We start from the raw sequence: 10,530 nt of genomic DNA, 5'->3' as shown, positions 1-10,530 counted from the left end.
CTGTGCCAGAAGCAAATAGTATTGTATGTGAGCACGTATCCCTTTTTTTTTTTTTTTTTGACACATTTGCTTCCCTTGTAACTTTCTGTTCCTCTAACAAACCTGTCTCTCTCAATTTAAAGATCTGTGGTCAGACTTTGTGGGTAGTTAGGAACATTGTAGATTGTCTTCCAGGGTGCCTGAATTATTTCAGAGGAGACAAGGCACCTGTATGTGAATTCCTAAAATCATACAAATTTGCCCACCTTGTTTTACAAAAAGTTCAACATGCAGCTGAACCATTTTTGTTTTGATTTTATTCTTCTTCTAATTCATACAAAATTTGATTTTTCTCTTTCATTTTTTAAGTTTATCTATTTGAGAGAGAGAGAGAGGGAGGGAGGGAGGGAGGGAGGGAGGGAGAGAGAGAGAGAGAGAGAGAGAGAGAGAGAGAGAGAGAGAGAGAGAAAATAAACAGGGGAGGGACAGAGAAAGAATCCCAAGCAGGCTCCATGCTGCCAGGGTCAGAGCCTGGCGTGGGGCTTTATCTCCCAAATCCTGAGATCATGACCTGAGCTGAAATCGAGGTGTATGTTTAACTGACTGAGCCACCCAGCCACTTCCAGATAAAATTTGATTTTTGTATCCTATTATTCCCACATGAAAAAACACTCCTACATGAAATAGTTAAGTTAAATACCATCTGATCTCTCATATCACGTTACTTTCAGTACCCTTACTGGGTGCTCATTTGGAAATGATGAGTCATTTTGTTTCCTTTATTGTTTCTGGAGGACACATTAAGACATCCATACATCTCATGGAAGAGCTTTCCAGAGTCTAGACAACACAGAAAGTGGTCATTTTGGTCTTTTGGAACTTTAAATAGTTCCCATCACTTCCTGGATTTACTTTGGCTACAGACATCTTCTCCATATAAACCCAAGAAAAGATGGCCACTAATACTGAATAATACATGGTAAGCGACTAATAAATAATAATATTCCCATGAGTGGTTTGCATGAATTTTAAATAGTTGGTTGTTATCATTTAGCAAAATTTATTGTTTAGCATGTTTACAAGGTATACTCATCAAACTTAAAACAGAAAATATAGGTTTCACTAAAAACTTAAAACTTCAATCATGGAAACTCAAACTTACTAACAAAAGCAATCAGTTTCTAAATAGAATTTGTTAAATAATAGTTGGTTGGTGTAGCAAATACAACGTGAATATCTAAGTTCTATTTATTTATAAATTCAAGTCACCTGAAGTGACAAAATTTTTCATACTTTAAAAAATGGACACCTTCAGATATAACTGGGGAGTTACACATAAAAGATAAGACTAGAGAGAATCATGAAATACAAATAAAAGTAGTATATTATGGATTGAAAAGTGTGAAAAATGAGGAAATCCTTAATCATTATTTGAATTGTATTATATTCTGATATTAAATTGCATTATAAATGAAAAACTGGAAGAAAAAGGAAAAAGTGTCTCTTAATCCTACTATTCCAAGATAGACATTAGTATTATTTTGATATATGTTTCTAAGTTTTTTCATGCATATTTGTTCTTAAATTATTTTAATAGTAGTATATAGGCATTTTATATACTTCTTCACTTAATATATTCCTTGAGTCTGTGTAAAATTCATAAGTATGTTTTATTGCTGCATATTATTTCATTGTGAAATTATCAATATTTATATAACTATTTGCCTATTGTAGGTCATTGAACTTCCCTCCTTCTTCCGTTCATAACGTTGTGAAAGGCATCTTTGTGCATTTAGTACTTTTTCCTTTTTGATTTTGCTCAGAATAAATCCCCAGGAGTGAAATTCCTGGATAAAAATTCCCAAATACTTTCTCATCTTAGCAAAGTATACTTTGGCTGGTTATGGACTAACGATGAGCTGACGAATGTATACTTTTTCAGCCAATGTGGAAGAGGCCAAAATCTATTCTTTCCTTTATTCTCAGAGCAACCCTCGATTTCAGTTGGCACAGGGCCATGCAGAAGAAAAACTACATTACTTAGGCTCTCTTTCAACTTGTGTGGCCACGTGACTCCACTCTGCTAAAGAAGATAAAACAAGATGCAAATTCATTGTGCGGCAGCTTCTAGGAATGTTTGTGGAAGATAATTTGTGGGCACGCTTTGCCTTTGCCTCCTTACTCCTTTCTCCTATGAGCTTGCTAGAATGGATGTGATGACAGGCCATTGTCATTGCTCCCCAGCATGAGGACAAGGATGTGCCGTACAGGGAAGAAATGGAGAGACCGTGGATCTCTGGACAGCCCCTGCCTCTCCAGGCCTGGATAAAAAATGCAGACCTGATTTCAGTAAAACGAGATTGCTCTGATGATTCTGAAATTATTATTACTTTTTAAATCTTTATTTTTTAGAGAGAGAGCAAGTAGGGGAGGGGCAGAGAGAGAGAGAGAGAGAGAGGGAGGGAGGTGGGGACAGAAGATCCGAAACCGGCTCTGTGCTGACAGCAGACAGCCCGATGCAGGGCAGGACCTCACGAGCCTTAAGATCCTGACCTGAGCCAAAGTCGAACGCTCAACCGACTGAGCCACCCAGGCGCCCCTGAAATTAATATTATTAAACAGAGATGCGGTTGTGAATTCAATTCCATCCCCATGAAAACTTGCCTTCATTAAATCAGTGTTTATAAAGGCAGATACTAGACCCCTACATACATGCCTCGTTGATTATATTTAGCCAACAACTCTATTTTAGTCAACAACTGTAATTTCACAAAGCCATAATGCTTGAAGGAATGTTAACAAGTCATTTGGCAGGGACCTCTTCTTTGGGGTTAGGTTTTCCTGTGCAGATTCGTTAATTCAGAATTGTTAACTCAGTAGTCAACCGACTTGCTGGGGACTCCTGGTTGATACTGTTGCAAGGTCAGAGCTTCTTGTGAAAGGTCAAGTCATGTATACCACAGTGTCTCTATTTTCTTAAAAGTTAGACCAAGGGTCTGATTGAAGTATGTACACTTGGCCGCTACACTTTCTGTGTGAGAGGAGATCTCTTCCCTTGAATTTTCACGGCAGTGTGCATATTTATTTTACTATCTAGTTATTTGTATTCTCCTAGCAGCTCTCTTTCTGCCCTTTGGCCACTCGCCAGCCCATCCCAACCCCCATTTAAGAGATGGTAGGCTTTTGAAAGGAGAGAAGCCTGTTCTGCATTCTCCACGGTGGACACTTCATAAATATTTGGTTAATTGAATTAAATTTCTGAAAGTTATTTGTCTAGCCAGGAAGAATGAGCTGCGTGTACTCTTAATTCTTTACTCCCCTTCAGCATTCATGCCAACTGTTGACTTAAATCACAGGGAGAGCTGAGCAGCCTGGTGGTTTTGTTTACTTTTAAGCGCTCTTTTTTGACTCTGATCGATGAGGTGAAAAGTAATTTACATTTGATGTGTGGCTCTCTTATCTTCAGCAAAATGACAGCTGCCTGAGAGATAACTTGTTAAACGTAAAGCGTGTGGATACCCCTTGCTTGCACAATATGCTCTGTCTTACTAATAAGTGGGTGTAAACACGGGCCTATAATTACTTTCTGTTAGGCTTCTCTGCATTTGTGGTGCTGAATATATTCAGATGTTCCAGCAAACAAATCATTTAGCTATTTCACCTCCGATCTGGGGACCGAACATATATTTTAGGGATTCTGGGCTTAAGAGGATGCCTCTACAAATAAAAAGATAGCTTCAGAATTTAGCTATTATATACACATCATCAGTTCACTTAAGGTCAAATGAACTTTGATCATTAAATGTCTGAAAAACCAGGAAAACTCAGCTCAATCATGATTGTATGTTTAATGAAGATATTTCATTCCTTTTTAAAATCATTTGAGACATGGGCCATGAAAATCATTCTACAAGTTCAGAAACTAGAAGGGCTGTTTTAAGAGCAAAGTGAAATTTGAGGCCTATTTAAATTGGGAAACTATTAGTATCCCTCAATGTATTATTCTTCTTGAGGTCTCAAAAGGGAACACGTATCTGGTATAGGATTAAATATATTGTACTTAAGCGAAAGCCAGATTGGAGGACTTTTGTCTAGAGATTTAGTAGGTTAGTAGGTAATTTCGATCATACAAAGAATAGGATTCCCGTTCCAGCCTAAGGAAGTATTTATGAAGCACTAAGGCAAAGGTTATCTCAAGTGGAGTATTACTGCTTAATATATGCAGAAATCTCAATACTCTCTCCATCTGGTTCGTCTCTGACTGCGTGCTGATGTCAGCGGACTCATGTCTTCAAACCACAAAAGTTACACCGCAGGTTAAAGATTTTAGTGACAAAGTGACGAACAAGAAATAACATTTCGGAAAACTTATTTAAAAACTTCCAGATATTTCTTACGGGTTACCCTCTTTGGGATGGAAGAAATTTTACTGAATCACAAGCTGGTATGTCCTTTCACTCATTGGCTTACAAACAGGTTAATCTTTTGTAGGAAATTTTAGAGAAATTTACTTGAAATTTTTTGTATATGTTTATGTTTCCTGCGTTTTAGAAATGATTTTTTTTTTTTCTGGAAAGGTTTTAGCTGTTTAGTATAAAGATACTGGCCATGATGGATAATTGGATAACAGGCACAATGCAGGTTAAGGAAGGAAATCGAGGGAGAAAGTTTCCTTTTCTGTCACATAAAGCAGACATAGCATTTCATCTCTTTAAAATAATGACCCTACACTTAAAGTAGTTATCAAGTCTGAGTTTGAGAGGAAACCAACTATACTAAAAAACATGACAACAAAGTGAAAAGCTTATTCATGTGTTCAGCTACATTTTAGCCTGCAGTTAGGTAACCCTTGAGAATCAAACTTGCATCGAAGAAATTTAGCTTGCCTTCCTGCTCTGATTTACAGCTCAGTGTAACGTGCCTCTAATAGTCATGAATTGGTTTTTTCTATACAAATGCAACTTGGATAACTTGATGGCAAGGCATTCTTTTGCATGTCCGCTTTATTATTGTGAGATAAAAATTATATACAATAACTTTGTGCCAGAATTAGAAAGGTTCATGATTTATCTCTGAAGCACGGAACTTGGGGTAATGTTCACATTTTAGTTTTCTGTGCCTATTTTCATGATTTCTGCTTTCCAGGTAATAAAAAATCCATTATGTTGATATGTTTACTTAAGTATATTGCAGCTTACAGGCTGGCATTTAAATTTCACAGAATGCTATTTACTTGTATTTACACTGAGTAAAATATACAGGTCTGTCACTGCATCAGTTTCAAGGATACACCTTGTAACGTCCTTGTGGGGGGAGAGCCTGTATCTTTTGACCATCGCAGTGCCTGGCACTGTGCTAGCTAAAGAATCCGTATCTCTTGAATGAATAATGATGTCAAATTATTTCCTTTAAAAGTTATAAATACAACTACCATGAGAAGAATCATCTCCTTAAGATTTTGGTGATGTGGATAAGTTGTTAGTTTTTGGTCTATGTTAACAAAGAATACCATGAGTCGCATATAAGTAATAATATTACTAGTAAATGCATGTTACACAGATCCTTATTTCAGCCACTGCAATACTCTTTACATGTATTAACACATTTAATGATCACTATGACACTCTGATATGAGCACTGTTTTCATTTTTTTTTTTTTTTTTTTTTTTTTTTTTTTACAGATGACAAAACTAAAACTCACAGAGGTTAAGATACTTGGCCAATAACACAACTAGCTAGTCACAAAGCAAGGATTCAACTCACAGCAGTTAGCTCAGAAATCTGTTCCTTTTAAAAACTTTTTTAAAAGTTTATTTACTTATTTTGAGAAAGAGAGAAAGTACGAGCAGGGGAGGCGCAGAGAGAGGGAGAGAAAATTCCAAGCAGGCCCTGCACTGCCAGCACAGAGCCCAATCTGGGACTCGAACCCACCAACTGTGAGATCATGACCTAAACCAAAATCAAAGTCAGACAGACACTCAACTGACTGAGCCACCCAGGCGCCCCATCAGAAATCCATGTTCTTAATAAGCAGTATTCTTTACTGCCTCCATAAAATTATCTTGCTTTAATAATGTGAATAATAATACCTTCTATTTGAAAAGTATTGTGCTTTTCAGTTTGCAAAACTACATTAAATTAGAAACGTATGTTGTCTGTTACAGAATTTTATTTTTTCCTTATTTAAAAAAATTTTTTTAACGTTGATTCATTTTTTTTAGAGCGAGAGAGACAGAGCATGAGTGGGGGAGGGGCAGAGACAGAGGGAGGCACAGAATCTGAAGCAGGCTCCAGGCTCTGAGCTGTCAGCACAGAGCCTGATGTGGGGTTTGAACCCACAAACCGCGAGATCAGAAGCTTAACTGACCGAGCCAACCAGGCACCCCTGTTTCATAATTTTAATACAATCTATTCAAAAGCTTAGAGATTCATTTACTTGGTGATCTTAACTTGGCTGAAAAGAAGTGTATATATTTGTAAATGCAGTTATCAGTGAGGAATTTTTACATTTTTTAGATGGTAACAATTTATTTCCTTTTATGTTCCAAAATGCAAATGTGTGACACTATAGAACAGGGGTCAGCAAGCTTTCTCTTTAAAGAGACAGATACATTTTAGGCATTGTGGCCAACATATGGCTTCTGTCACATATTCTTCTGTGTTTGTTTTTTCAACCCTTAAAAAATGTAAAAAACATCCTTAGCTCACAGGCCTTATTAAACAGAGGTGGCATGGGCCAAAGTTTGCCAGCTTCTGCTATAGAACATCAACTTAGGTATTCAGGCAAGAAACATTCAACCTACACAAGGAATTCTAATACTGAGCATCGGACTGACAGAATTTTAATGAATTTCCATTAAAAATTTTTGTATTCTATTTTTGCTTCTTTTGGAAAGATTCTGAGTTTATTTTTCTAAGGGTGGCTGAAAATTTAACATGAACAAAATTCCAGCAAGTCTTTTTGTACACACAGACAAGCTTATTCTGAAACTTATATAGAAAGGAATAAGGCACAGAACAGATAAAACTGTCTCGAACAGGAAGAAAAAAATAGGAGGAATCACTCTACCTGCTATTAAGGCCTATAATGCCAGTACTGTAACCAAGACAGTGAAATACTGGCAGAGGGATGGAATTAGATAAATGGAAAAGAATAAAGAATCTCGAAAGAGATCCACACAAGTATGTTCAGTTGATTTTTGACAAAGGAGTGAAAGCAATTTGACGGAGAAAGGACAGCCTGTGCAACAAGCACCGTTAGAATAACTGGACCCGTGGGCAAAACAAAAATCCCAACCTAAACCTCACACCATATACAAAAATCAACTCAAGAAAAATTATGGACTTAAATCTAAAGTGTAGAGCTCTGAACCAGTTAGAAAAAAAAGGGGGGGGGGAAACTTTTGGGTCAAGTCAAACAGTTCTTAGACTTGACACCAAAAGCCTGACAATTGGGGGTGAAAATTGATTATTTGGACTCCATCAAAACCAAAAACACTTATTCTGTGAATGATGATGGTAGGATAAAAACATGAGTAACAGACTGGAAGAAGATATTTGCAAACCACACGTCTGGCAAAAGGACTAGAACATAGAATATAGAGACAGCTCTCCAAATTCAATAGTAAAAAAAAAAAAATAGCAACTGGGCTTAAGGCATGAAGAGACATTTCAGCAAAGAGGATAGTCAGATGGCAAATAATCACATGGAAAGATGTGCAACATCATTAGTCATCGCGGAAATGCAAACTGCAAAGACAATGAATTACTTCTCATTATTTCTGACTACCTATCGTAATGACTATAATTTAAAAAATAATAATGATAACTCCAAATGCTGCTAGAGATGCAGAAAAACTGGATCACATCCATCGTTGGTGAGAATATAAAATGCTACAGCCACTTTGGAAAGTAGCTCCGCAGTTTCTTACAGAAAGTAAATAGGCAGGTACGATATAAATCCTACTTTTGCACACTTGGGCATTTATGCCAGAGAAAACTTGTGTTCCCATAAAATCCTCTACACAAATGGTTCATAGCAGCTTTATTTGCAATATACACAGTCTGGAAACAAGCCAATGTGTCCTTCCCTGCATAAATTGTTTAATCTGTGGCGCATCCTTACTTACCATGGAACACTACTCAACAGTAAAAAGGAGAAAACTATTGATATATGTAACCACTTGGATGAATCTCAAGAAAATTATGGTGAGTGAAAAAAGCCAATCCCCAAAGTTACACAGTGTATGATTTCACTTATGTAACGTTATTGAAATGACAAGGATACAGAAATGATGAACAGGTCAGTAATTGCCAAGGTGTGTCGGAGGGAGGATGTGGCTCCGAAAGGGCAGCATGTAGGGTGTCTGACGTGACAGACCTGTTCTGTTTCTTGACCGTGTCAATGGCAGGTGTCCTGGTTCTGATACTGTACTGCACTGTTAAAAGATTTCACAGGGGGTAACTGAATAAAGAGTACATGTGATCTTTCCCAATTATTTCTTACAGATGCTTATGAATCTATAATAATGTCAAAATGAAAAGTTTATTTATAAAATATTCAACAGGAATACAAGGGAATTTTGAGAGAGATTCACACTCTACTTGGGCAGGTACTTACTTTTGTGGTCTAGGTGTCAGAGGTGAAGAGGCTATTACGAAGTATACACAACCTTGTAAAAATCATAATTCTTGAATGGGATGGGCAGGAAGTTTCAACAGTAGTAGCATTTGCTATTATCTCCTTTGGCGTTTTCAAGACTTAATATGGTTCTACTGACAAATATTTCAGAGCTTACAATTTGCCCAAATGCCATAGAGGAGGAATCTACACAGGAATATCTGACAAGATTTGGGCCAGTTAGACTCCTTCCTGTGAATTTGAATATTAGAACTAAGAGAGGAGAGGTAGCCTGGTGGTGGAACCTTTGGAAAGGAGGCTTGGAGATGATAGGAGCCCATGTGCCCACTATGCGAGGAAGCCAGTCTGCAGTAAGAGAGAAAGAAACCAGCAGGCAGAAAGAAACAGAGACTAAAGTCAGGGCAAGAATCTTGGCAATGATTGACTTTCTTTCCCACTTCTCTCTAGAAAAGGAAAAGACCTTGGCTCCCTCTCAGTGTGTTCTTGTGGATGTGTAGCCATTAATGGAACTATTAACGGTCACATAAATTCTTGAATTGTGCAAACTTGTCACTTCTTGTGGCCTGAATTTTGGGGAAAGAAAAAAAATATATATAACTTGTATGTATATGTATATATTTATATATATATTTTATACACATATGTCTCTCTATTTTATATATGTGTACATATATATGAATCAGGTCTCATATTAAAAACTATACTCATTTGTTTGCTCTTTCTAAACATCATTTCTGTAGCAAGTTGTTTCCTCACTTATGACATATGGTCTTATAAATATTACCCATGTCAACTTTGGAAGCTATTTCCCTCACATTTTATCTACTTAGAAGAAAATCTTATTTTTCAAACACTAAAGGTATCTTTACTGTCCTGCGTGAGAGATGGTATAAATCAACATGCAAAACCCATTGCCTTTATTTAAGGATCAACTTTCTGTCAAAAGGATGTATTCAGAGTGAAATGAGCTAGGTAACAATACAATGGAAATCCTTTGTATTCATAATTGTTTCTCCCCTATTTGGGATACTTTCTACTCAGGTTGATAGTCATACCTAAGTTTCCTTTCCAAGCATGCTTCCACGGGTAGACTTTCTTTATACAAGCATACCTCGGAGGTACTATGGATTTGGTTCCAAATCACGGCGATAAAGCCAATATCGCAATAAAGTGAGTCACCCATATTTCTGGGTTCTCCAGTGCATCTACAATTTATGTTGATGCTATTCTGTGGTTTCTTATGTGTGCAACAGAAAAAAAAATGTACATACCTTAATTAAGAAATCTGTTACTGCTAAAAAATCCTAACCATCATCTGAGCTTTCAGGGAGACACAATCACCAACGGCAGATCGCCATAACAAGTACAGTGATAATAATGAAAAACCTCGAAATACTGTGAGAGTTACCAAAATGTGGCAGAGAGACCCAAAATGGGCAAACGTCGGTGGCAAATGGTACCCAGAGACTTGCTTGAAGCCATGTTGCCACAAACCTTCAATTTGTAAAAAAACAAAACAAAACAAAACAAACAAACAACAACAAAAAAAACCAGTATCTGTGAAGCACAATAAAGTGAAGCACGTTCAAATAAGGTATGTCTGTACTATCAGTTCTCCCCTATATGCTGTACACACATTCATGCCAATGTTTCTCCCTGTTGAGATGATCTAGAATTGAAAATTAAACCATGTACTTTTTTTTTTTTTTGTCATGAGATTCTTGGAGGCTCTTTTAGAATATTCCTCCTCTAGCTATCAGTTCTATCAAGGATATATTCAAGCAGCGTATTATCAGAGGAGGTACTCAATGTCTTGCAAGTGATTTCTCATCAAGATGTCTTCCCTGGATGTCACATCACAGTGATGTATTACTGGAATGTCAGATACCCATAGCCAGCATTCTCAAGGT

General features: G+C 37.0%; 1 long non-coding RNA gene across 1 annotated transcript in view; it reads left to right on the top strand.

Moving 5' to 3' along the window:
• Positions 1-770: 770 nt before the first annotated feature.
• Positions 771-10,530, top strand: part of LOC115511824 — a 31,926-nt gene continuing 22,166 nt past the window's right edge. Inside the window, exon 1 of the long non-coding RNA XR_003968194.1 lies at positions 771-958. This is a non-coding gene — a long non-coding RNA (uncharacterized LOC115511824). The remainder of the gene's footprint in view (positions 959-10,530) is intronic.

The sequence above is a fragment of the Lynx canadensis genome, chromosome B1, assembly GCF_007474595.2.
Source record: "Lynx canadensis isolate LIC74 chromosome B1, mLynCan4.pri.v2, whole genome shotgun sequence".
Lineage (NCBI taxonomy): Eukaryota > Metazoa > Chordata > Mammalia > Carnivora > Felidae > Lynx > Lynx canadensis.
Note: the sequence above shows the minus strand (reverse complement) of the source record. Positions and strands in the feature narration are given on the sequence as shown.